This window comes from Gasterosteus aculeatus, chromosome 3 (assembly GCF_964276395.1).
Source record: "Gasterosteus aculeatus chromosome 3, fGasAcu3.hap1.1, whole genome shotgun sequence".
Taxonomy (NCBI): domain Eukaryota; kingdom Metazoa; phylum Chordata; class Actinopteri; order Perciformes; family Gasterosteidae; genus Gasterosteus; species Gasterosteus aculeatus.
In genome coordinates this window covers 3,128,937-3,156,564 of record NC_135690.1, presented here as the reverse complement: position 1 = coordinate 3,156,564, position 27,628 = coordinate 3,128,937, and the positions used below count along the sequence as shown (strand labels likewise).

Genomic DNA, 27,628 nt, shown 5'->3' with positions numbered 1-27,628 from the left:
TCAACTTGACAAGAGATAACGAAGCTGGATGATACAAAAAAAAGCCTCAGTCAGTCCTGGGTTAATGCAGCAGAGCTGGAGGAGGTTCGTTAAGCCGTGGACAGGTTATGCTGCTGGAAGGAGACAGGAGCTGGTTGCTAGTCATTAGCATGTGCGCAACAAAGCATGAGAAACCACATTAATCCCGAGGAATGCTAATGACAGTGATTGGCGTAATCACAGCAACCGGGGCGGAAGGGGGGAGACAACAGGAGGTCAGCCATTTCTCTAGTTATTATTCCTTCATGTTATTCCGCCCCCTGCCGATGTGGCTCCTCAAAAAAAATAAACACTTTGTCTGATGTCTTACTGCCGCTGATAGAATTTGCGTCACCGGCCTATTAACCCTGATTGGCAGATTTTGTGTTCCTCTAATTTTGAGGTCAAAAGGGACACAGAAACATCTTGCGTCATCGCTGCCTCCTCGGTACCCCTCCCCCCTTTCAGTCCTCTGTTATTTATGTAAAACACAATAGCAAACAGCCTTTTCCACTAGTTTGTGTTTGTGGGCGTGCACAGCTACCGCAATAACAAATGCACCGCAGGTCGCATTTCCCGGCGGTGCGCTAGAGAGCAATATCCACAATCAATGCAATTAACCTGTGCACGTCTGCTGGGGCCCCTGGCTGGGGAGGCGGGTGGGGAGGGGGGGTTTAACTCGGTAACCCACCAAAGTCTAGCTGGTAGAGGTCATCTGTTTCACAAATCAGCAAAGCTACAGTGTGTAATCCCTTTTCACACCACGCTAATCACTTCAGCCTAATTTGTCACTGCTATGAAAACATTCATATGCGCCATTACGGGAGGGCAGACGGGGAGGGGAGGCGGGCAGACAGGGCCGGGGAGGGGGAGAGGGGGGAGAGATGGAGAGAGAACAAACGAGGGAAACTGGAGAAAGCGACATTGGGAACACGTCCAAAAAGGGCTCTGATTTGTCCAAAGCTCACTAATTCAATCTTGGGAATGCGATGGAGTGACAGAGACGTCCTCCCCCCTCTTTGCCCTCCTCCTTCCGTCTCCTTGTCCTCCCCCACCCAGGCTTCATCATCCACCATTTCAGAGCGGAGCTCCCAAAGTCCCTAATCCGGCTTCTGATAGCAACACCCTGCAAGGAGGGAGACATCAAAAAACATACGGGAGTGGCAGAAAATGGAAGGCTGCAAAACCGAGGCCGAGAGACGGAAGAAACAACGCGTCGCAACACAACTCAAGTCTGTTGGTCGCATCGAATTACGCTTTAATTAAAAGTCCAAATCCTCCTCACATTAAAGCCCCCCGCTTTATAATTAACACTCTGATCTCAACCCACCCCTCCCTTTCCCGCAAATTTGAAAAAGAAAAAGAGTTAAAAACTTTTGTGATTTTTACTTCAAAAACACATTAATTAAAAATCGCCAATGAACAGTGGTGCAATATCGAGGCAGCCCCCCACTTTGCTCATTAGCCGCTGGTTAATTGATCCTAACGGCAGTGTTTACCAATGGGACGCTAAAGTCAAAAACATTATCATTTTACCTCGGCTAATTGCAGTTTTGAAGAGGGGGGCCAAAAGGGAATATCTGCATGTTTGAGATCACACGGAAAGTGGATTTAAAAGGGCTCCTCTGTGGTTTCGTCTCTGCAGGTTTTCAGTCGTTTTTAAAGCACTTATAAAAAATGTTATGTGATATTCAATATTACCTACCTAAACAATTCAGGGAGAGAATTAAACGGTGGGTTACGTAGCGCCTGAGGCAGGAGATGGTGGTCGGATATCAATGTGGAGTCAGTCATGCTCCACCCTCCACTCCAGACCCCGGCACTGGCCAGACACCACTCATCCATCAAAACTCCATTACCCAAGATCCATCATAACAGCTCCCAACAGCAAAGGCCAGCCGAATGCTTTTATTTTTCAGAGGACCATAAATACACTCAATATTAACTCTTTTGGCCGCCTTTTCTCAAAACAATTTTCCCCCCGACTTCGTCTCCCAGACACCTTCACCAGCAGGTCGGGGGCAGGGGGGTTAGGGAGGGGCGGGGGTCTGATGAGAGGCTGTTCTCGTAAGAACACGGGTGAGACATATCACGGTGATCCTCAGCCACCTCGCAGTGAAGTCGGCCATGAACAATCCCGGGCAGCTGCGGCAGTCGCCTCCAGGGAGCTTCCCTCCGTCATTAAGCCACCTCGGGTGCAGGCTGACGGACCCGTCTGTCTTTTCGCTCGTTCTTCCTCCCATTCTTCAACTCCAGACATCATCGCTATATCAATATTCAGCTCCCTACCTGCGGCCCTGTCACTCCTCCTTTCATCAGAGCCATATCCCCTAACTGTCCTCTCTTAGGATCTCATTTCCTTCTTCAATTCACTCCTTCGTGTTTTCTTTTTTTTTCATGTGAGGCAATGCGTTACATGACCCTGATTAATAACTTTGTTCCCCGTGATAAATTGAAAAAGTGCACTCAATCGGCTCTGCAAAAGAACATACAATTGAGTTGAAACCTGGAGCCAAGAGATGAGAGTAGGAGACTTTAAGAGTCAGATAAAGGCAACAAAAGGCCTTAATACAGAGAGCAATCAATGGAAGCAGGTAATAAAAAAAGGGAAAGCAAAATGAAGATTAGCGAGAGTGGGATAAACAGATAAGGAGTGCTCGCTCATGATGAAAAGCAACAAAGTTAAAAAGATACAGGGATGAGGGGAGAGATTGGCATTTGGTAATCCTGAGTCCTCCTCTTCTTTTCTACCCTTTTGGGGGTGGGGGGGGGGGGGGGCAGCTACAGGGAATGAGATGATTGTAGGAGAGGGAAATGTTGAAGAGAGATGAGATTTGCACTAAAATGGATGAGCTGATGGCGGCGCGGACGAATGCTGGGTCAGCGTGTCGCCTTAGTCAGTCCTGGGTTAATGCAGCAGAGCTTGAGGAATCAAGTTAAGCTGTGGACGGGTTATGCTGCTGGAGCGACCTCATTTCCTTATTCAATTCACTCCTCTATGTTTTCTTTTTTTTCACGTGAGGCAATGCGTTGATTGACCCTGATTAATAACTTTGTTCCCCCATGATGAATTGAAAAAAATCTAAGTGCTACATTTTTTTGGCATCGAGAGAAATGGCATCGGAAACGCACCTTACGTTATTAACAGGAGCAATGACGTTGTTAGCCTGATCACAGGACCTGTCTGCAATGTGTTGCTAGCATGTTTTCTGCATGCTGGGAGCTTTGGATGTGGAGCTATTATGGTACGTTGTGATGTGAACGTACCATTAGGACAGAGCGGAACATTACACATAGTATTTGGATTAAAGTAAGTGTCTCGATTATCTCACAGCCTAAAACAAACTAAATAAAACCTATCTGCATGGAAATGGGAAATGGTAATTTGTTTCTTTGTAGTTGTCTGTATTTCCTTCCCTATGTCTGTATTTCCTTCTGTACGTCTGCATTTCCTTCCTTGTGCTTGCGTTGCTCTCTCTGGGTGACTGTGTCTGTCTCCCCTCTCTTGACAGCCCCCTTTTTGCCTCATAACCATAATATCTCCCTTCTTTGACACTCAAACAGAATGTTGTCAATTATTTATTAATCTTTCCACTCAATAATAATGTTCTAATTGTCCATGCTTCTTTTGCGCGCCTCGTCTTGCTCTTTCTAGAGCACTATCTGGGCCACTGCCTTTCACACTTTGTACCTCACCTCATGTCCCCTGTTCTCCCCTCTTGTTGCTCTCTCTCGCTCTGCATTTACACCATCTCCCTCACTCTAGGCAACAACCCACTTCCATTTCACTCTCTCTTCTTTCTTCAGCTTCTCCGTCATCTTTCTACCTCGCCGTCCCACGCACTGTCCATCCTTTTATTTTCTCCTACTCACCCACCTCGGGATGGTGAGGCTGGCTGCCAGTGCCCTTCTTCATTCAATTAAGGGCCGAGTGTTGCTGTTATTGCTACGGCTAATAAGGAACTACTTCTAGCTCGCCGCCTGGCCGTCACAGGCACGAGCATAAATAGGCGCCATTCCTCGTCTCCTTCTCAGGCAATCACCGTCCTTATTACTATCATCTGAGAGGAGGACGCGCACGCATCGAGACCCACGCACAAACAGTGAGCGTTGTGTGCGTGTGTCAGTGTGTGTGTGTGTGTGCAGACAGAATGGGACGAGTAGTGGGTGGATGGATGGATGGAGAGCCTGAGGAGAAGCGAGTGAGAGAAATGGAATTGGAAGACAGTGGAGGGAAGTGACAGATGAGATTTGTGTGCCGAGTTTGTGTTAGTGGATTCTGGATGGTACTGTGTTTGACTGGCTGGTAGGTGTGTGTGTGTGTGTGTGTGTGTGTGTGTGTGTGTGTGTGTGTGTGTGTGTGTGTGTGTGCGTGAGTGTGTCTATGTGTGTGACAAAGAGAGACAAAGCTGGCAGGAGTGATGAGATTATTAAGTGCGCAAGTGTGATATTTGCATATACAGCAACTGCACGTGTGAGTGGATCTGTGTGTGTGTGTGTGTGTGTGTGTGTGTGTGTGTGTGTGTGTGTGTGTGTGTGTGTGTGTGTGTGTGTGTGTGTGTATCCGTGCATGGTGAAGAAAGTGGCAGGCAGGGAGAGTTGTTGAGTGTGCACCAGGAGAGCGAGCACCCCTCTAGGCGGTTGTTGCATGTTGGATCCACACTGACATGGATGTAATTGGTGGGAACTAGCTGGGTTTGTGGCTCTGTGGAAACGGAGACCCAGCAGACCTCTCAGTCTCTGCCTCTCCAACTTTCTCTTTCTTCATCTCCCTCCGTTACGCCTCCGTCCACTCTTTGGCTTGTTCTACTCCCTCCTCTCACTTTCTCCTCTTGTTGATTTTCTCCAATGCATTGTCAAACCTGCGTGGATCTTAGGGTTCCAGAATGACCACAGCAGGTTTGTTCAGCACACGTTTCTTTTATTTTAGATTTCCCGTCAACACGTTTGCATTTCCACACTCTCGGCGTCCAGCTCTCCCATCTGATGACTCTCCTGCCGCCGATCGCTCTTACTGTGTGTTTTTAAAACATGGAGACAACCATAATGATTACCTCCACCTGGCACCGTTCCCTGAGCCACTCCCCCTTTCTTTCCCCTCTGCAGCCGAGCCAAAACCACGCCCGCCACCACACCTGCTAATTTGGATGACAAATTCCCATCGGAGCCACTAACAGTACTATTCTTTACTTTCTGCCTCATTCACAGAGCCTCTTTCATATTTCCTTTCTTTCTACTTCCTGTCATTTTCCACTCACAAGATTTGCGTATCCTTTCATTGGGTAAATTCACTCCCACCTTTCCTTTGACCTCATCTCACTACGTCTATTCTCTCCTCCTTTTACCGGTTGACCTTGGCTCATGCCATCTTGACCCTCCTCTCTATTATGCTTCAAAACCAATTACGGGCGGAACGCATGGCCCGCCTCTGACATCTCCACCGCGACGACCATCCGCCCGTGTCTCCCGGCGCGACCTTCTGAGAGACACTCGCAGGCGGTGATGTCCACAAAGTTTTGCAGCCAAAAAGACGAAGGGTCTCACATGCGTACAGAGAGCTGAAAAGATTATTATAAGGTTTTGATCTGCTTTAGAGATTTCATATTACTATAAAAAAGGTTGTAGAATCAGTCGAATCAGTACGAATCAAGACTGTTGCACCAAATGTCCGCCTGCTGTTTCATAATGGACGAGTTGAGATCTACTCCAACATCTGTCCTTTTTCTCCACATCTCTTCTTCCCCATCGTGTTCCTTAAAAATAATAAAACCTCCCTGGAAGAGTGAGAGAGAAAAATAAGAGGAATGAATTCCAGGCTTTTCCTGTCTTTTTCGCAGGAACGGACATAAATAAGCCCCCAGTTGGCTTCCTAACTGTGGGAAATAATACAGTCGCTCACGCAGAAAGTTGTCGAGCCCCCCCACCCGTCAGTCATGATAAATAACTAGGAACTGAGTTCAACTGTGGCGGTCTCGCAGACTCTAAATACATCCAGACCAGCACAACAGCTTCCTCCCTGCCAGACGGCCGGGTGAGAGAGCAGAGGTGCGAGGGGTTAATCCCCCGCACACCATTACATATACATTCAATTACCTCTGCTTAACACGCCCGTTCAACCTTCCCCGTCGGCGCCGGAGAGACGCCATTTCCCTCTTAATTCGCCTATATATAAAAATACTCAACGTATATCCGAGACTAGTGAGGCATTCGGTAAAATGATTTTGTTTTACAAACACGTCCCGCGAAGCGGCTTCGTGCTGGTTGCCGTCCCGCCGATGGATGGCGGGGGAAGGAGAGGTAACATGGGAAGGGCTTCGGCTGTTTGTGCCTTTGTGAGTCTACCCATCAATACACACAAGCGCCTTAAACCCTCCCCATCTTTGCAACATATACATCTGATCTGCAGTTCAAATGACTCGTGTATACTATGATTGCACGCACACAGCACCATGTCTCCCCCACCTCCGCTGTGTTTGTGGGAAACGTGATAGTTCCCCGTCTCAGCTGGAATTAACCCAGAGCTAAAAATACAAGCAGGGAAATATATCTCTGAATCAAAGCACCTGGGTACAGAGAACCCTGCAATGCTTCCATTCAATGCAGAACCTCCTTTGACTGTTTAAGGTGCCAGGCATCGGAAACCCTCTTTGAAACCCGCACGTAGAACTCAATAACTGTGGCATGACCTATCAATAGATCCCGCTGTTACAATGACATAGTCTGGAGTGACAGTAGCAGTTTCTGACCCCTTTCACTGTTCATCAGCAACGGCTTTCTGCTTGATGTGCCTGCTCTTTTTCGGTAATACACAGCCTTACGATTTCATACATTACATTATTCCAAGAGAGCTGATAGGCACGAGCACAGACCACCACTGTTGGCCACTCAGCAGCTTCACCGGCACATTACTCATCCCCCCCCCTCTTCCCAATAGCCTTTCGTTCACCTTTCATTTCTCTATTTAAAAAAGGGAAATCATCTTGTTCACATTCAAAAAACTTGCGAGGTGGTCGTACATCAAGCGGCGGCGGTTCTTTATTGGGCCCCGGTTGCGCAGTGCGGCTTCACGGAGCCACACCGCATTGAGACGGCAGTTCCATTAATTGGAAAAGTGTCTTCTGTTCAGGGGGCATGATTAAAATGTGGTGTGCTGTGTTTTGGTGATAAAGACTCAGGGAGATGGAGCGATATGAGGGGGGAGGGCGCTCAGAAGAAGGAGAAAGGGGAGGAGAGGGCCCTGAAGGCCCGGCATGCTGGGTCACAATCCAGTGCCTGCATTGGGTGACAGTGGGGGGCTTTATGAAAGTGGACTGAAAGTCTACATTTTCCCCCTGAGAATCTGCGCACTTGCTTCCCAAAGCCACCAGTGCAAAGAGTCCAGGAGAAAAGTTTCCTGTTGGAAAGAGTTTGAACTTACAATCACGCAAATAACATTTCTTACTGTAGTGGAGAAAATGTTCCGACCCTGTAATTCCCCGTTGCAATAGCAGTGAGGATAAATATTTTTAAAAATTGAAAATCTCTTAGTTTCTCTTCTGAGATCTTCACGGCTTCGCCTCCACACTGCTGCTGCTCGCCGACTGATGATTATTTATAACATTTGTACTGTTCACACTTTAACGCTTCCTGATCTCAGCTCTGCCATTTAACATGGCTGGGGACGCACTACATGGGAAGGTGAGAATGAAGCTGGGACACCTTGGGACAATGTGTCTCTAATGGGGAAGTGTGTGTGTGTGTGTGTGTGTGTGTGTGTGTGTGTGTGTGTGTGTGTGTGTGTTTTTCATGCTGTCCCTACTTCTTGTCCCTGGTCCCTTCCATGGTTTGAGTCCTGGGGTGTACAGAGCCGGTGTGGAAACAGGCTTGGCTGGATGCAACATCTCCAGGGGGCTTTGCTTCCCCTCTCCCATACCACCCATTTCACCTCAAGCTGGGCTTTACCCCTGGATAGTAATCCATCCGTGCTCCACAGCTCCTGGCTCCCCCCAAGGCCAGGCTGGCTCAACACGGGGGCCAAGACCAGGCTGCTTAGGGGAGGAAAGCAGCAGAGCCTGGCTGGAGCTCCTTGTCCAAGGGAGGGGACTCAGCGGGAGCTGGACTGGAGGCAGGTAGAGATCGCTAGTAACCACAGGGTTGACATTTTGGAAGTACCGAGCGGCAGGCTGAGCACAGCCAGCCTTCCCTGCGTGTCTTTCTCGTCTCCAGCTCCATCGCAATCAGCTGTCCATCTCGGACACCATTTGTCAAACCAAAAACAGCCGCTTTTTGTTCAGGAGCAGAGAAGTAGCTAGGAGCCAGAATGAGCAGTCTGAATTGTATAGGAATAGGAAACAGCAAGTTGAAGAGGAGGAGTGATGAAGATTTTGTCTTTTTATACCCATGGATGTTGTCGGGTATTTTTTTTTGTAGCCCTTTATGTGTCCACTTATCCTCACAGTTTACTCCACTCCAACCTGTCTGTCCTCAGATAAAACACGGGCACGGCTGGTATCAGACCAGCGGCAGAAAAACAAAACAGGCGGCGGCAACAAATGGAAGAAGACCCTTCACCTGGTGGCCGAAGTTCAACTCCCGCGCGCGGAGTGGTGAGACACCCGCCGTGCCTTGATGCCACTCCCCCTGCCAGCCATCGATTTGAAGCTCTGAGAGTCGGCCAAAGAGCTATCAACCTTTTAAAGTGTCACCTCCAAAGGGGAAGGGATTGCAGCGGTGGGCAGAGGGGAGGATGAGGGAGAGACAGGTGGGGGAGTAAGGTATCCAAGGACAAACAGCCAACGTAATCGCATCACCCCCGTCAGAAGCTCATCATTCATGGCTAAACCTGTCACTATGTTAGTGCATATCCTGTGTGTGTGTGTGTGTTTGTTTTCTATATGATCACATATCCTATCGAGGTGGTTTAGTGTAATTGTGTGTCTGTTCCAATGGTGATCTTATGAGCTGGAGTCAGGACTTGTTTAGCCCTCGAAAGATGCCCTCAAATGCCACGCACTACCTTTAAGGCAAAACAGAGAAAGTTAAACATTGGCATTTGTACTCTTTGGTCTTAATGACAAGCTCAGTTCGAAGGATCTCTCTGTAATATGGGCGTACACACACTCACACACACACACACACAACACACACACAAAGTGAGAAATCTGCAGTCGTTTTAAAGGAAGCAGGAAATGAACCACCAGAATATTTTTTTCGGCTCGTCTTGTCTTTTGACAACTCTACAAGATGAAAAGCCTCAAGCAGTCTTTAGGGTAAAAAGTTACTTTAGCCAGTGGACCTCCGACGGCGATAAAGCAGTGGTTGCTTCCCTGACGCGAACCAGCATCTTCGCCGCGTTGCAGTTAAAAGCAGACGCACAACCTTGTGTAGAAGCACGTGGGCGTTTGACAGCTGACATTATAATACTGGTTCCACATCTTATTATCCGGTGCCAAGCTTTAAGGAACTATGGAGATGAAAGTGTGCTCAGTTGCAGATTTTAGCACACGCTGTTTAGAGCACAGCTGAGCAAATCTAAGGAGAGAGCACTCGCACACATTCACGTGTACATTCACACGCGCACGTGGGTGTATACAGCATGCAAATGTTGTCATTGTAGAGGTCAGGTCTGAACGTCCTGGGACTTTCAACCCATGTGTTGAAAAAACTTATTTTAATAAATAATAAAGATATTTATCCCCGTTTTTAATGAAGGCAAACAATTGACAGCGCAGACCTGGGACGTGTCCTTTGGTTCCAGTGATTCAGCACGTCTTCAGTTCATGAAGGAGACACACGCGCTTCTTTTTAGTGAAGGGTTCAACTCAAAGACTATACAGCTCACGCAATCTGAATTTATTTGTCAGGATTATAAAGTGTATTATTGTATAGCAGGGTTCTCGGCGAACGGTACGGTCGACGGGGAGGGCCGCACCGGACGCCTCAGCGGGCCGGATGTGGCCCGCGGGCCGGAGTTTCAGACCCCTGTTGTATAGAGGTTCGGATAGGGAGGGATATTGGTTTCTTACATGTTACGTGTAAATAGGTTGCTTAATAGGATTTAGCTTTTATCAGTGTAACCTGTACACTGCAATGAATCAGTTGGATATCCTGAAATATCCCACAAACAGGTCATGTTCCGCCTGTTGTTCTATGGTATTTCTTTTTCGTTTATCCAAAAATGACTTATGTGTTATTGAGTCCATTTGTTATTGAGGGCAGTTAGTGACAGTGTGGACTCCAATTCTGCTGGGGGCGATGCTCAGCAAAGAATAAGACACATGAGAGGGAAATGAACTGAAGTGGGAAAATCAAGGTTACCCTGCCGCATGACTAATGGAAAAGGATATTAAAGAGGGCCTGCGTGTTAAGGCTGCACTTTTATCATGCTTTTTCAAAAGGTGGAGTAGTTCTGGCATTGTGCTGAAGAGAAATAGCCCTCTGGCCATTGGAACCAGTGAAAGAACTAACAAAGACACACACACACACAGAGGCTCATACATGACCTCGCACGCGGCCACAAGCGACGAGGCCTGTGCTGCATGAACACACACACTATACATCTCTAGAGGTGAGACAGAAATCCAAAGACCTGACAAGACAAGTCAAAGGGATCTAACGCCTTGAGGCAGCAGAGAGGAGGACGAGAGGGAGCAGAGGATGAAGGGAGGATGGATATTTATGGGGGATGGACAGAGAGTGACACCGGACCAGATGAAAGGTGAAGGGGAGGCGGCAACTGCAGCGAAGGCAGGTGGAGTGGGTGGAGAGAGACGCACGGCGGCGGTAGAGGAGACTGAGCCCACGGAGGAGAGGAGGTAGGAGGAGTGGACGAGTGTGGGAGGAGTGGGAGAAGACAGAAACACAAAGTGTAAAAAGAAACGAGCAAAAGCTATTGCTGCACGCGGAGGTAACTAAGTGACTCGGGAGAAGAACGAGAGACGTGTTCTGCATCCGCGGACGAGAGGGAAAGAGACAAGGAGATAAACTGTCAAGAGAAGCCGAGGGAATCCGGAGTGACAAGAGAAGGGGAGCATGTATGCATTTAGATGTTCGCCCTGCGTGTGCGGAAGGCGAGGCCAAAATAGTCGGCCCGCGAGACGCCTGAGAGAGGCAGAGAGGGACAGAGTGAGCGAGCGAGATGGCGGCGCCGATTGCTCGATGCTATCTGGGCAAAAGGGAGACGTGTGTGACACAATCTCAAATTGGAAATCGCTGTTTCAATCTCGCCTCACTCCGTGGCTCCGCTGATAACAAGAGCAGCCTAATTCTATTATAAATATATACTGTGAGTGCAGCGGTGGCAAAGGAGGAGGAGATGGGTGAGTAACACAGGGAGGGAGGGAGGAAAGAGAGGGTGAGAAGGCCGACTGACAGTGAAACAGTGAGCCTCAAAGCGCTCGCTAAAGGGAGAAAGTTTCGGTCTCTCCCGTATCTCCTTACCCAATCTGCCCATCATCTCTCTCAACCTCTCCATCTCAGCAAATCCTCCCCTCTCCGTCTATCTAACTACCCATCTGTCTACTTATCGCTCCATCCATCTGCTGCCTCTTATCACCCCCCCACAGGTGACTGTTCTCATTTAGGGCAGCTCTTTCTGCTCGGCACACTGTTATATATTTTTTCGCTCTTAAAATCCATTTTGTTCTGGCTGTTTTTCTTTCCCGCGCCAAGTTAGCTAACCTTGCGGCTCGCAGCCGGTTGCTCTTTCATCTCCGAACTCCGCGGCCAGCTGGAGTGCTCTGAAAAACAGGTATGTTTTCCAGTTTTAGTGGTCGCCTAATCACCAATCAACCCGGGGATCAATTTAAATTCGCACAGAGGTCTGCAGGGGGGCGGGTCCTGGTTTATCTCGTCCTCAGCCAAAATAAGAATTTTTAAAAGTCCTGCCGCCACGACAGATGGGGCCAGCTGAGACAAGGGATTGAGAGCGAGACAAAGGATTTGATGAAGATGAGAAAAAAAACTACCCACTGAGACCCACTGATGAAAACATCATTATTTTTTGCTATTATTTCTTCACTTAGGCTTCTGACAAAAGTGAAAAAGAAAGCGTAAGCCCGAGTGTCACAAGCAGAGTGCCTACCTGGGGTCGGTCCATAATAAAAAAGTAAACAGCAATGATCCCAGCAGCTGGGCAATAACGTGTCGGGCTAATGAATTAATCAGATAGTCATTAGTTTCTATCTGCTCAGGGTCCAAAGCTGGATACTTTTTTTCTCCTTCCCTCTCGCTTTGCAGACAGAGTGAAAAGGGGAGTGAAAGCTCATTCAGCCGTGAGAGAGACTGTCTGTGTGTGTGTGTGTGTTCACCCACTTTTGTGCTGAGCGTGCATGTGTTAGTGCGTGCACGCACCCATTACACTTTGTAGCTTCTGTTGATGATCGCCTGTCAAACTAATAACCTCAATCTGAGGCCCTTAATGTGAGAAGGGGGGGGAGGCTGGGTGGTGTAGAGAGCACAAAGGCAAAGTCAAGGAAGACACAGAGACACAGAGAGAGAGAGATAAAGGGAATGAATTAGGTGGACATTTGGGACACAGTCGCAGCTGAGAGATAAGATGCTGGGATTAGCAGGGAGAGAGCTGCAGAGTGACAGATGAAGAGGTTGAGATACGGAGAAGGGCAGTTGTGTAATCTTGGGTTTTAAAATGAGTTTGCTACTGCGGTGGTCAGAGGGAGAGCTCTCAATTGAGATTACAACAGAGGGATTGTGAGAGGATTTGCCGGCGATACGGAGACACTAATGATGACAAAAAATAAGTGGGAGCCGAGGATCAAGACAATAGCTGTTTATGAATCCGCATGCTGTTTGGAACTATAATATCACTTCATTTTGCTCAAGTGGAAAAAAATAGTACACGAGGCGCAAACACACACAGAAAGCTACGTTTGCCTGATTTGAAAGTCTCTGTAGCTGCCTGTGTGCAACAATCAGCCTCCGAGTTGCAACTTGTAATACTTACCTCAAAGTGTGCAAACGACACACTTACACGACACGCTACAGATCCAAAAATAGCAAAAAGAAATAAGACTGAATAATGAATTTAAATTATTGTGGGTCCAACCGCCGCAGAGACAATCATTCAAGCAAGAGAGCAGCCACTTAACACCCAGCCAATAATGGTTGTTTCAGGGAGAGCACTCATAATCAATTGATGGACTACTAACCAAGCATATGGAGCATATAAATGACCTCCATACAGTAATATTTCTAAGAGAGAGGTTAGCCGCCTTTTACAATAGACTTCCAAACTTTTAAGGTTCTCCAAACAATATTCAGCCGCTCATGTTGTCCCACTGCTTCTACGGCGGTCACAGCTGACCGCTGCGCCGTCCCAACTGGCAGGCGTAGTCAGGGATGCGTAGCACCCACCCGCGAAATCAATCAAATACTGTAAGTAGGTATGCTGCAGTATTTTTTAACCTAATGTGACATGTCACACTAATATGGACTAATATAATTCTGGTAATTATTGGTTGGAACTTCAGCTGGACCACCGCCATAAATAATGCCGAACAGCCTGGACACAAAATACGCATTGTGTGTACAGCAGGAGTTACTATGTAGACGATGTGTTTGACAGTCTTTTTTCATTAGGGAGCTGCTGAGCAGGACACAAGCTGAACACACATCTGGTTTACCAGATCAGGGAAAATCCCTGCATTGTGCAAAATAATCTTGTATGGCTGAACGTCCATTTTATCGTCCCCTAGATCCGTCCATATTAACAGTTAACCATAAACTGATGCATTTCATAGTAGTTTAGCTTTTGAATTTCATTTGTGAGAGCGCTCCATCAAAACCTGGTGCAAAAAAACAACTCCCACAAAGGAGTGTTTCAGTCCGATTCCAGGAGAAACTCTTGGTGTTTGTGGAGTGAAACGATAGAGCAGCTCTACTGCAGGGTTTTGTGATAATAGATATGTGACTTTCATTTAAAAGCTAAATGGCTGTTTGGTTTAAAGTTTAAGAATGATCCGTTTTGTGCTTATAATTATAAGCCGCGGCCTCGACTAACCATAATCGTAATCAGTTATCTCTTTGTGCTCTTTGTTCCACCGGAAGACGTTCAGATAGAACCGGAGTGAAAAGACAGACTTCGAGGTGTTTGTAGAAAAGGGTTCAATGTTAGCTTTAAAAGACGTCTCTGAGGGATCTCGTATGCATCGCAGCAGAGATAAAAAAAAATTTAAAAAAACATTATATGGACATTATGTCTTTATTACCAAAAACACAGCGCATGCCACAGGGAAGCATCTGCTGGGGAAGGCAGTGCGACAGTGAGAGGTGTCAGGTTATAATTGCAGTGCTGCACACCTGGATGATTATGATTGATGGTAGCCAAACAGCTGATGAATGAGCCAGTGATTGTAAAGCTCGTATGCAACAGCTCATTCTAATACAAGCACGACATCACTTCTCAGCGTGAACGCTGTGCTTCTTCAAAGGCCTGACGGACAATTTAACTTTATTTTCAAAGCTCCTTATTAGTTTCTAGAAACACGGTGGGAACACAAAATGGCCCTTATCATGTTTCACAATTAACATCTAAAAGCCGAGCTTGAGGAGATGTTGACATTGACGAGCGCTTCCTCCTTCTGTGATCAATGGCCAGACCAGGGAAAAGCAGGGTGATTGGCATTTGAAATGGATTTGATCTATCTGGTCTCCTCCCCACCTGTCCTCTGTCTCGGTCTTTCAAGAAACAGAAAAAAAGAGTGATCAATGCATCGAGATCAATGGCATCAAAGATTGGACCTGAGCTCAGCTCCGTTGTCAACGGGGCTGTCATTCATCTCTAGCTGCCGGGACACATCTTATACCAACGGGAGACAGCTATTCACTTTCTGTCTTTGGCAAAGAGCTCCCTGGCGTCCATTCTGAGGGGTTGTGACAAAAGGCGACAGCGCGTTTGGGGAGAGAAAGGCGGGGGAGGTGGTGTTGGTGGGGGAGGTTGGGGTGGAGGTGGCGCCGTGTAGGGGCTGGCTTGTAAAACAGATGCTCGCGAGGCGCTGCCCAGGAAATCATCAAACAGCAGTTGGTTAAGGGTCTCTCTTGTTCCGCGGCAGTTAAAGGACTCTGATGATGTGACACCCTGGCTGAGCAAATGAATGTGACTTTTGGCTGGTTATAGATAGCCCAATTCTATGCGGCACGGCCCGCCTTCCTTCCACTGGCAGCCAGCTGAATGGAGGCTTGGCATTTGAAAGGAAGCCGGGAGATTTGCTGGCGGATTAATCCTTTCATTATGGAAAGTGAGACGTTAATTGCGGCAACAGCTGCATCACTCATGTTTACACGACTGGCGGTTTAAACGCCGTCCCTTTAAACGGAAAAAAGCAATTATCAATAAATGCGGGGCAATCTTGCCATGATGATGAATTGAGCTCAAATTAGGCTTTCTTCTTCTTCTCCGCGCTGCCGCTGCTAACAGCCGTGTTGGCTGGCGGTGTGCGGTATTTTCCTGAGTCAAATTGTCACACAACAAAGATAAAACACTTGAGTTTGTGCAACGAAGAGGTCCCTGGGAAAGCGATCAAAGGTGTGCGAGAGTCGTGACTTCTAGATGATGAGGAGAAGGGGGAGAACACAGGGAAGGAGGGTGAGACGGGGCTCCAGCTCACTTATGCAAACTGAGGGGGGAAGAGTTCTGTTGATACATTGTGGAATAACAACTTCAACAGAAGAAGAGCTTGCCAGACAACTGGAAGTGAAATTATGCCACTAATTGAGAAACCGAGAGAGCGCGGCAAAATTTCCCTTTTAGGAATGAGAAGCGAGTGTGAGGGGGAGACGAGAAGAAAGAGAACACTGCGGAGGAAGTGGGATGGGCAGGGAGGTGGAGAGATATAGGCCGAGGGCACAAAAGTAACTGGATGACTGAAAACAAGGGCAGCGAGGAGTCCGACGGCATGACGGGATAGATGGAAGACAAGTATCACAGGGAGGGACGCAGGAAGGGTTCCAAGTTAGGGCAACGATCAATTTCCTGTTCCCTCAATAATAGATGTGCCGAACACGGCGGTCTGTTATCTGTCAGGATTGACCAACCGGAATACAATCCCCCCACTGGAAACCTGCACGCACACACAGTAAAACTATTTTTTATCAAACATATTACCCCAGGATGGTAAGAAAAAATGGAAATCGTTCGGAAGCCGTAGACATTATCTCCCGTGCTGATGTCCCCAGTTTTGCCTCATTTGTCAACTGAACTTTTCCGTCTGCTGTACTCAACACACCGTCGCTGCTTTCCAAGACCTTTAAATCTCTCACCCTCCATGGGACCCGATGTCATGTCAAACGCATGACATTGGGCCTCGCTGACACCCTTTTAACGGTGCGAGAGTGTGTTGGTGTTGACGCACACACACGGAAGCATCAGGTTACCTAACAGCTAGCGGAAGCACACAGTGAAAGGCGGGCATGTGGAAGAAGCATCAGAGTGACAGAGCACAACAGAAACAGGCTCTCGCTCAGCCCGTTTCTGTCAGGAACCCCAGATGTATCACAACAGAACACACACACACCTTATCTACAGCTTCCCCAGTAGAGGGTACACGTGTGCACATTTGCCATGTATAATATGTTACATTACATTACACTTACATTACAGCTCATTTAGCTGACGCTTTTGTCCAAAGCGACTTACAATGCATTTTTAACCCATGGCTTTTGGCACGGGGAGCAATTAGGGGTTAGGTGTCTTGTTCAGAGACACTTCAACATAGGACATGGAGCAGCCGGGGCTCAAACCACCAACCTTGCGGTTCCGCACCCTCTCTACCCCTGCGCCATGTCAACCCATTCCAGCATATCTGCGTGGAGGCATTCAAGAGACAAAAGTAGAACAGTGGAATATATTAACGTGCATGGGAATGAAGCAACAACAAGTATTCAGGCGTAAGTGACCATAACATGCATGAGCCAATTCAACCAAGCCTGTAATCACGGATGACGAACGCAGAGGGAATGCTGCCATGATGAAAAACATCTCTTGCAAAACCTGCACCGGGCTACAGGTGAACGAACACTTGTCGGGCACAAGATGACATGTGATTAATATTTCAATACAGTTGAGATATATTTACTTGTGGGTGAGGAGGAATGTCAAGCAGCTATAGTAACAATCTGCTCCTGCTGTGCTATACTGGGGTTTATGCCTTGCCGCCGGCTTTCAAATGATGTACCATTTGTGTTATTTAAACAAAGGGGAGCCACAGGAGAGCCGAGACCTGCAACGCAATGCTCGTCTTTCTCCATGAAAACAATATGTGTCGTATATTGATTTTGTATGTGTGGCGTGGGGGGGCTCTTTAAAGACTAGCGTGTAAGACTGATTCTTATTGCCATATTTTGTCAGCCTGTGAATTTCCCAATAATTACCCCAAAAAGGCCTCTGTTGCTCAAAACCTGCTCGCAGCCTCCTTGGATTTGAAAGATCAATTAAGCCAAAATCTTTGGATGCTCCTTTAAGTACATGTTATTCATTGTCCCAACCACCCACCCAACCAACCCCAGTTTCCATCGAGTATAGAAAGCTGTTTTGCACAGCAGCATTAGCCGTGACTGCTCTGCACACCTAATGGCTGATCGGATTGGAGTAATTTGGAGCTCTGGCAGCAGATTGTGGAGGTCACAACGCTTCACAGTACATTGTACGAAACTCCTGATTTGCCTTTGCCCACCATCAGAAGAAAGTGTAATTGGCTACATTTTATTTTTAAATGTATACATTTAAATTCCCCTCACGACTTATAACGGGACTTTCGGGAGGGATTTGTTCATTTTGTAGTCTGAATAGTTTTGTGTTCACTAAGATGTTTCCATTATTCCCTGCATGTAGACACAATATGAAAATGATATTCTTGGTTATTCGATTGAAAGCACCAAAGTTCAAACAGCCACCGTTTCATCTTCTTTTTTGTTGATGTGAATTAAAACGTTTGTGGGTCTGTGCTTGTCTGTCTGCTCTCACTCTGATATAGCCCTGGCAACCTGCCCAGGATGTTTCCTGCCCTCCGCCCCAGTGCTTGCTGGGATACGCTGTGGACACACTTGTGGCTCTAGACAGGAAGTTGGCACATAGTTTATTTACTTGTGGATTGGTTGAATTCTTAAGATATGCATCCCAAGACATTATTATTTGGCGTTTTTTGGAGTTTTCATTTCTTTCTTTTTATAACAATAGCTGGAATCAGTGTACAGAATCAATATGCTGGGGTAAAAGTATAATAATAATTCCATTTTTTTTTTTAATCTAGGCATTTGTAGGCCAATATAGGAAAACGGCTTCCCAAGAATTAACTCCCCACTGGGCTGCTTTGTGTGTGTGTGTGTGTGTGTGTGTGTGCGCGTGTGTGTGTGTGTGTGTGTGTGTGTGTGTGTGTGTGTGTGTGTGTGTGTTTGTGTGTGTGTGTTAGTGCCTGTGCGTCTAGCAGCACTTGACGCACGAAGAAGGGGGAGAAAAAAAATGGAATTACAGTCCAATTGAAGAGAGACGAGTGTGAAGACTGTAAAGAACAAACAACCTTTTTGCCTCACAGCATGAAACGGACCCTCCATCCGATGGCTTGCTCTGACGAGCTCCAAACATGGTTCCAGCGTCGCGGCGCTGTGAAGTCCCCTCCATGTAGTGCAAGCCAAAACAAATGTGATGTCAATGCTATAATAAACGAGCTTTGTGTTGGAGTGCAACCGTGATAATTAGTCTCAAGACGGTATGTTAGTAGAGAGAAGGCTCATAAAATATAGAGGCCGCTTGGCGTGCACTCAAGAACAAATCTGTATTCTAAGAGCGTGGGCTGTTACACTAATGTTCTACATAGTTTATATCTGGCAGAGGCACAGTCAGAAAACTTTGTTTGGGGGGAAGATGCTGACGGATCCCGGGCAGCGAGCAGCAGAGATTACTGAGTCAGCGCACATACCCCGGAAGCTGTGTAGCGCACGCTCTCTCGCGCACGCGCCGCTCACTTAGAAAGGAAAAAAGAAAATCCCTTTTTGTTGACTCGATTGCCCACGTGCCCTCAAGAGACCGCGCGCATCACCATTCAAGGTTCCCGACAAAATTGGGGTCGCCGCTGAACAGCGCGGCGACGCAAGGTCGGGGAGATGATAATGATGTTTATGAAGTCTACATCCACAAAATAAGATTCCCTCTCCATCTCCCCAAGTGCCTTACCTGCCGAGCAGGCATCCATTGTGACCAAGTGCGAAAGGTCTGGTCGGCAATTTCAGTTGGACGCGGCGTCCGCATTGTGCGCCTGCCGCCAAGGAACGTGGGCCGGGGAAGGCACACGTGGAACACCGGAGACTCCGAGGCCTCGAGGTGAATGTGCAATTTGCAGGCAGACGGGAACAAACGACACATTCCTGCAGATTGGCGCAGTGAATTATAAGATTATTGTCCCAAAGCCTCCAGCATTGGCTGCATGTGGGAGGATTGGGAGGAAGGGTGGTGGGGGGGGTTCCAGTGACATTTTGACAATACTAATCACCCTCATCCTGAACCTGTTCTGTTTCCCCCGGGGAGGCGAAGACGTCCCCATCGGCTGAGCAACAAGGGGAAGAGAAAAAATAAACGGCGTATCGAACATCTTGGCTGCACATTGGGTGTTCCAAATGCTCCCTGGTGGGGCGGAGGGATGGAGTGGAGGGGTGGAGGGGGATAACGGTCCTTGTTTCTAGATACTAGCTGCTTGCTGAAATTGTCGTATGGTTTCACAGCTTCGGGTAAACCCTCCCCCGACATGGCCCCCCTTGAGAGGAGCGGCAGATACATCTCGGCCATTTCCTGAAGAGCTGGCAAATAGAGAAAAAAAGAGACTTTCTTTGAAAGTTTCAAGCAGCTCTGTTTTTTTTGTCTTTTCATCTGTGCAGCCTTAATCAAGCATATAAAATCACTTTTGAAAAGAAAATGTATTAAAATATAATTGAAGTGCGTTTTAATGCGTTTAATCAAACGAAAAAAATCATTGACAATGACACTCCATCCTCCATCTGGGTACATAATGCAGATACAGGCATAAAGATGCATATAACAAAGTGCACAAAGTGAATTTGTATATATTGTGTATATAGAGATATATATACAATGCTTCGGAAAAAAAGGACGCCATGTGCACTTGAGTATGGACCGACCGCCACCATTACCGCAAAAGTGCTCACACACATACACAGACAGGCACAGCTTCGACCCCAAAGCGCTGTTACACACTCAATTACAATTACACTCTGTGCTCGGTGCTCCTATGTGGCCGGGGGTATCGATGATTCATTTTGCATTTTATCAAAGAAACAGGAGTGCCATTAAAAAGACATCAGTCAGCCACCAGGCTTGAGGAGTCTGCCTCTAATTGGCCATTCATCAAAAAGCCCGCTCAAGTAGATCACAGAGCTGAAGTATCGCGTGTGACTGACCCGCGCTACAGTCGTCACGCCACCGATGAACCTTTGCTGTCTGCGGTTCGCCCCTTGCACCGCACACTTGGACACGTGTTGATGCGCATGTGGGATTGTGGGGGTTAGGAAAGACAGTTTGCACATAGAATGTTAAGGTACGTCCCACCTAGCTAAAAGATCACAGTGCTTATCAATGCAATTTGACACTTGAAGGAGCATGAAACAAACATTCCCTTTGCTTCAGTATTTTTAGCTATAAAAAAAGCCCCTTCCCCGAGGTGTTCCATTTCATCTGCTCAATATCATCAGTCAACCTCTGCAAAAAATTGCTTTTCAAACCATTTGTCTTTGCAGCGTGTCCGAGCACGTTTAGGCCGAGACGCGGAACCGGTTTCAAACAGGCGCCGCCGCTGCCGTCTCTCGATTATCTTTGCTCGACTGAGCAGACATCAGGAAAACATTTTTTCGTCAAACAGATAAAGCATTTAAACCTTCATTTCTCTCCTCTGTCGCTACATGCGGGGCAAATCTCCCTTTCATCCATTTCCTGATGCACTCCAACGACAGTTTTCGGTCATGTCCTAAACTATGCGTGCTAGCTAAATGCCCTCTCTCTCACACACTCACACACATTCACAAACAGTTGCACATCTGCTGACAATTCATCCATCTTCGAATCTTTCATTTTCTGGTTTGAGCGTTTTGCTGTCCCCCCCCCCTCCTCCTGCTGCTGGATCAGCTGGGGCCGAGATCATTACTAAGCAGATGCCCGGAGGCCAAGAAACAGAAAGGCAGCAGCTGCAGGAGTCGTTACTGAGAAACTACAGGGTTAAAACAGGCACTATGAATTGAGCCACATGTAAGCTTGTTTGCACAAGCGCACGTATCTGACGTGTTTCCTTTAGGCAGGGAACTGATGAGGGAGGGATCTTCAAAGTAACGGAGTGAAACACAGATGGCATTGGATGGATAATGATTTAGGTAGGGCTCCAGCAACACTTTCCCCACATCCAAGCTCAACAGAGGGCCTGAAAATGTTGCATTGACTCAGCCATGAAATCGAGAGCCTCACATGGCATGAAGAAATGTAGTTCTGAAGTCTTGGACGTGCATTGATTACCTGACTGTGCAACTTTTTTTCATACATCAAACAGCAGAAAAAAGACAGTGTGAGAGCGGGCACCTTGCGGGAATCAAACGCATGCTCATGCAGACACTAGCGCATATCAGTCCGTGAACAGGAGTTCTGGGATGTGCACAGCTATCAGTTCATCTTTGTCATACAGTAATTCAGAATGTAATGTGCCTGTAAGTCCCTAAGAAGCAGAGGAACAGACACACCATCTACCCAAAGCATGCTAAGCCCAGTCAGTGTCCTACAGGACCGGCTATTTAACACAGGAATAAGCCAATTATCTTCATGGAGAAGGCAAAATTACAATAGGATTTACTCAATTCCTACAGGACTTCTATGTCAAGGGTGGCAGCTTATAGTGTAAGTTTCTTGCTGTCATGGCCGTGTCGGCAGCTAATGGGATACATGCAGTGGTGCAGATGCGATAAATAACACCAAAAGAAATGACGATGCACAAAAAAATTCAATTCAATTGTTCAAAGAAATTGTGTAAAACGATGGTGAACTTAGCCACTTTCTGCCTTCAATTTTCCTGTGTGCTAAGAAATAGTTAAGAGGAGGGAAATGAAAAGTCATCATCAAATTGAGAAACTGCTGTCCAATTGCTTGTACCAAAACATCACTTTGATGCGACGTCTCAATAGGGAAGCTCAAATCTTACATTAAATATCGTGATTTAAGATTCAGAGTGCTAACAAGCTAATTGCAGCCTCCTTCCTTTTGATCTGCATGTTTTTTCATCATGTCCTTCACTTGAACACCTTCCTCCTCCGACAACCACGGCTCATGATTTAGAGCAGGGGTGACCACACTTTTTCAGCTCGCAAGCTACTTTTCAATCGACTGAGTCATGGGGGGGTAGTAGTCGGTCGAACGAGTAGTAGCGCTAACCAAACGGAAGAACAACGCTACATACCGTGAGGGCAAGACAAATCAATATTTAAAAAAACATCTGTCGGAAGCGAGGGAACCGTCACAACCATTTCATACATTCTCTGTCATTACCTTACTTAAGGATTCATCACAAATACTAAGAGAATAAGTATATTTAGATTAATTCACATAACTAACAGTCATCTAAGTGTTCTCGGTCTGTGTCTGACTCTTTTGCCCTCTTGCCCTCTCTCTCCGTCCCTTCTACACAGCAGAGTGTAACTGTAAACATATACACACACACACACACACACACACACACTCTGCGCAGAAGCAGCCTCCCGCCATTCTGTATAATAATGTCTCCTGTGGAGCGAGCTGCTTCACTTTTTCTACCACCTTCATCCCATCTATCCACCACGAGCTGGGAGAAGCCTCACCCAATCCAACGCCTTGCTCAGTTCGCTAGGGACCCCCTGCTGACGCCAGAATAAGAAAGCGCCTCCAAACTTTCAATTCTTGTGGAATAGGAGAATACAATGATTATAGAGTCTTTCTCAGTCTCAGACAAGTGTTTCGGCTCTCCAGTAGGTGCTTCCGTACGCACCTCCACCCTCAAGGGTAAACAGTGGAGGCTGGTCTGAGAAGATGTGGACCGTGACAGACTCTGCAGCACCATCCAACAGGTCTCCACAGAGGGAGAACACTGCACCGCTAGACATGGCCATTTCCTCTAAATTACCACCACCACCACCACCCCCCACCTCCCACCCCCGTTCCTCCTTCCCTCCTATCACCACCGAGGAGAGAACGGCTCTGTGTTAGCCTTAGCCACAGCACTGCTCCAACCGGGGTCATGGAGCCCTGCTATAACCTCAGTCTGCAGGGAGGCTTGAGGCTTTGCGCCGGGGTTCACTGGGGAGACACACCAGTGCATGGAGGGTTACGATGGGGGAGAGCGTGAAGGATGTCGAAGGCTAATTCACACATTTTTCCTGAGAGACGCGTGCCGAGGAACCCCTTGGCAAATCCCCAGCTCCCCCAAGTCTTAAAAAGTAGGCATCAGCAATCGTGTGTCTTCACCTCCTTCAATGCACGATCCCTATCAAAGGGCAACGAGGGGAGGTATAGCAGAAAATCCCCCACATCAGGACTTTAAAGGGAGTCACTCCCCATGAGAGATAATTGGTAGATGATACAGTTCAGATTCAGTTTCCGACAGAGTCACTGCAGTGTCAAAGGCGTTTTATCCCCCCCCCCCCATCAAAAGACGAGGACCAAAGGAAAAGTTCTTTGCTGAAGGTTTTTGCTCAGCTCATTCCATTTTACCCATGTCTGGAAAGCAAGAAGAGGTTGAGCACAAGCGGGATCTTAGGCAACGGGAGATCCTGGAAGCCCCTTGTTTCCTTTTCCTGTTTGAAAATGGAAAGGGAATTCTGCCATTACATTATCTCTGTGTGCAAAGGGCCCTGGGGAATGTTCACGTCTCCGGTACTAGGCATTTATTTCCTTGTTCTCTGCGAGGATCCCTGGGAGGGCATGTTGTCTGATTCATTCCACTGAATTGTCAGCTAATGAATGGTACGCTTCCGCGGACTGACACACACACTCAGTCGGAAGAGAGGAGTCCCATGGGTACACATCTTGGGGATACTCCCATTCTCATTAGAGGGGAATCAAAAGGAAATGGAGGCTCACTGATCGTTACCATGTTTCCTGCATGTGTGTTTCCCATAGAGGGAGTCACATGAAACCATAACCCCCCACCAATGATCAGCATGTTTCAAAGTGCCTCGAACATCTTATGGGGGGAGCGCATGCCATTGACGGAGTCTGATTGAGTCTTGAAAGGAAGACGGCGAGTGGAGTCTCTGGAACGTAATTAGTGAATAATCTGTCTTCCTGGCAAAACTTTACAAGGCACTCCAGGCAGGAGAGGCAACAAGGTTGTGTAAGATTGGTGGAGGAAGATTAGAAAAATCTTCAGTCAAGACCTTCAAAGAATTCAAATTTTGTGTTCCTCACTGCGTCCTTGACTCTCTAGTTTCTGTCTCGAAAAAAAAACTCATGCACCTTATGTTTCCTTGGTGGGGTTTTATTGTGCTGCTTCTCTCTCACCATCTATCCCCAGATCCTCCCTTGTTGTCGGCCTAACACACAGTAATGTCAGCTTACTGGCCACAACTTCTTTCCCTCCAGCTTCTAGTTTTACCGTCGGAATAAGTCACGGACTCAGGGCAACCTGTCTCTTCCGTCTCTCCCTCTTCGTCACCTTCTCCATCCACCTCTATACACCTTTGCATCTATCTATCTATCCCCCTCCTCCCTTTTCTCCATCTAACTCGCCCTCCACTCTCCCTCCCTTGATGTATCCTCACACACACACCCTCCCCACATTTGCTTGTTCATCTCCATCTGGGTAAATACGAGGGCTATCTGGTGTAAACAACCGCTAACGAAATGCTGACACATAGATTGCCTCTCTTTCTGTCTCCCTCTTTCTCATAACCACCTTTGAGGAGGAGAGGGTATGAGTCCAATCACCTGTCTCCCTCATGCTGTTTTCTCCCAGAACAACAACCGGCAACGACAAAAAAAAAGAACATTGCATGCTGAGAGCTGCTCGAGAGAAAATTGCAAAAAGTCCTCATTCAATCAGAGGCACATACAGTGGAAGATACTCTCGGAAAAACATATGCACAAATACACAGACAGATCACATAAACAAATATAGTCTCCGCATTCACACACATTGAACTGATTGTACCCATTTACTCTGGTGGGACAGTGATGTATAAAACATGAGCTTTCTGCATACATAAACATGTCCCACACTGATCAGAGCCATTAAAGGCGCTTAAGGCCCATTGTGTGTGTACGTGTGCGTTTGCGTGTGCGTGTGTGTGTTCGTTTAGTTTCTATATGATCAACAAGAGGCTGAAACACATTGTTACACATTTTACGATTGAGAATTCCCCTGGCTGCAAAAGATGACTGTATCAAACGGAAGATCCCCCCCATCATCTGGAAATGATCTATAGATACGGCAGAGCCATGCTCACACCAATATAGTACACAGCAGGCTGCAATAATCGATATGACCTGAAAAGCCAGGTCGTAAATCCAAGCAAATACATTTCCCCGGAAGGCCAATGTATGCTTTAAGGTTTCACACACACAAACACACACATTATTACTATCACCGACTTATAAGGTCGCGTTATGAATGGATGCAATTATGCCGGGTCTTTGGAGCGACTCGGAGCCGATCAACCTCATTAGAGACGCGCTCAACCGCGGAGAAATTGCGCATATACGGCGAGCGGGTAAAATGTTTGCCCCCCTACCAAAAAAAAGCCCCAGGGTGTCGGTGCTCGGTGTGACAGTCTGGCAGTCGCTGCCCGCCTCAGCCGAGGGTCGGTAACCGAAAGGCTGCAGACAAGACAGGCGTGCGGCGCACATGCACGCCTTGTGTGAGCAATCGGCTCGCAGGTGTAAAAATATGGTGTCGGTCTAATTTGCACATAAAAAAAAGTGACAGCTTCTTTTCCTCACCTTGTGGTTGTAGGAGACTATAAATCTCTTAGGATCGACGAATGGATCAATAGGCGGATCACTAAGTGTTCATGACAGTTATTATGGCGCTATTATGGCCACATATATAAAAAAAAACTCCCAATCAGGACCGTGTGTTCAATGTCGTCCACCTGTCCCGCCGCGATATTCCTCATTATCGCAATAAACATACCGTCTTCACATAGAGCTTTAAGGGGTCTACTTTTGTGATAACAAATATTCCCGCAAAAAAAAAAACCGCGCGGTCTCGCAAATACGCACGGACTCGGTCCCCCGTGCGCGCAAACCACACGCCGCCGAAACAATTAACAGAAGCCAACGGAATGGACATTGAAGTATTTTAAGTGAAACGCATCGCGATTTTAAAACCAAACGTGAGCTGTGCTGAATGTCACGCGGCGGTGCCAAAGAGCAGAGAGAGAAACGCGAATCCAAAATGCTAAGCGAGGGGGCGAACTGGGTCCGATCTCCCGTCAGCCCGACCGCCCGACAAAACATGTAAATAGTAAGTGTTCACAATAACAGGATCATCAGCTTTCAGGTCAAACTGACCTGGATTTACCTCTGAATGTCGGATCTCGGTGTGATTGTGCCAAGTTTCTTCATCCGTCGCCCGTTCAGCCCGTCAGCCGGTCCCAAAACTGAGCCCAAGAAGGAGGAACGTTGTTATCCTCTCTCTCTCTCTCTCTCTCTCTCTCTCTCTCTCTCTCTCTCAATAACGTGCCTTTCAAAATCTCAAAGTGCGTTTTCTACACCTCTCTCCCTCAGCAGTGATTCGTATTGGTACAATATCCATCATCACCAGTCATTTTTACCACTGCGTCAACCGACCACCACCATCATGATCATCATCATCATGATGACAGCCAAAAATCAATACGGTACGGATACTCATTTGCATAATATTGATGAGTTAAGGAGGACGGTTCTGGTATTTCCTACAATGTCACACTGTCCAATAACTCACGCTGTGAAGACGAGTGTCTTCAGTAAGAGTAACAGTACGACCCTTTAATAAAGACTTTATATGTTGTTACTAATGCCTTAGTAACAAATATTATTAACATGTTTCAACAACAACTTTTGATACCATTTCCAAATGAGAAGAAGAAGAGGTTTTACGTTAATAATCATGTCAAGTAAATTATATATAGTAAATACTTAACAGATTCATTAACATTAAGGGATTATTTATAATGAACCCTTACAACGAGGGTATTTTTATGTTTAATTAGTGACCTCATAGTCTTATAATAGAGCTACACAAATAGTGCTTTGGTAGGAGTGTCATCATCCATCATTGCTGTCATATATAGAGCATCTGGAACGTTTGATTTTACACTTATATAACATTTAAGAATTTTGTGTTTCTTTTGCTTGTGTGTGTGCTTTTTTTACCATATTAGTGCACAAATAGGACGTTGGGCCCCCATTTTGTTTCTACCACATGCACACACTTTCACACTGTTCAACTGATTGACAGACAAAATTGGCAACGTGCCAAGAAACGTAGTGATGTGCCAATAGAGCCATGCGGAGAAGAAGGCGGCGAGATGAGCAAGGACGAAGACACTGTACCATTTAAAATAGATGTTGTTTCTAGGGGGAAGGAGAGGGATTTGTGCTTTTGTCAGAAGGTACACA

The 27,628-nt window shown here is 46.9% G+C and overlaps 1 protein-coding gene across 2 annotated transcripts in view; it reads right to left on the bottom strand.

Annotated features, from left to right (window-relative positions):
• cdh24b (cadherin 24, type 2b) overlaps nucleotides 1–26,840 on the bottom strand; it is a 124,153-nt gene extending 97,313 nt beyond the window's left edge. Inside the window, exon 1 of one of the 2 annotated variants that reach the window (XM_078098698.1) lies at nucleotides 26,537–26,840. The gene's annotated coding sequence lies outside the window, so the exon portion shown is untranslated. The remainder of the gene's footprint in view (nucleotides 1–26,536) is intronic. The other variant, XM_040171024.2, reaches the window with a different exon arrangement.
• Between the last annotated feature and the right edge of the window lie 788 nt (nucleotides 26,841–27,628).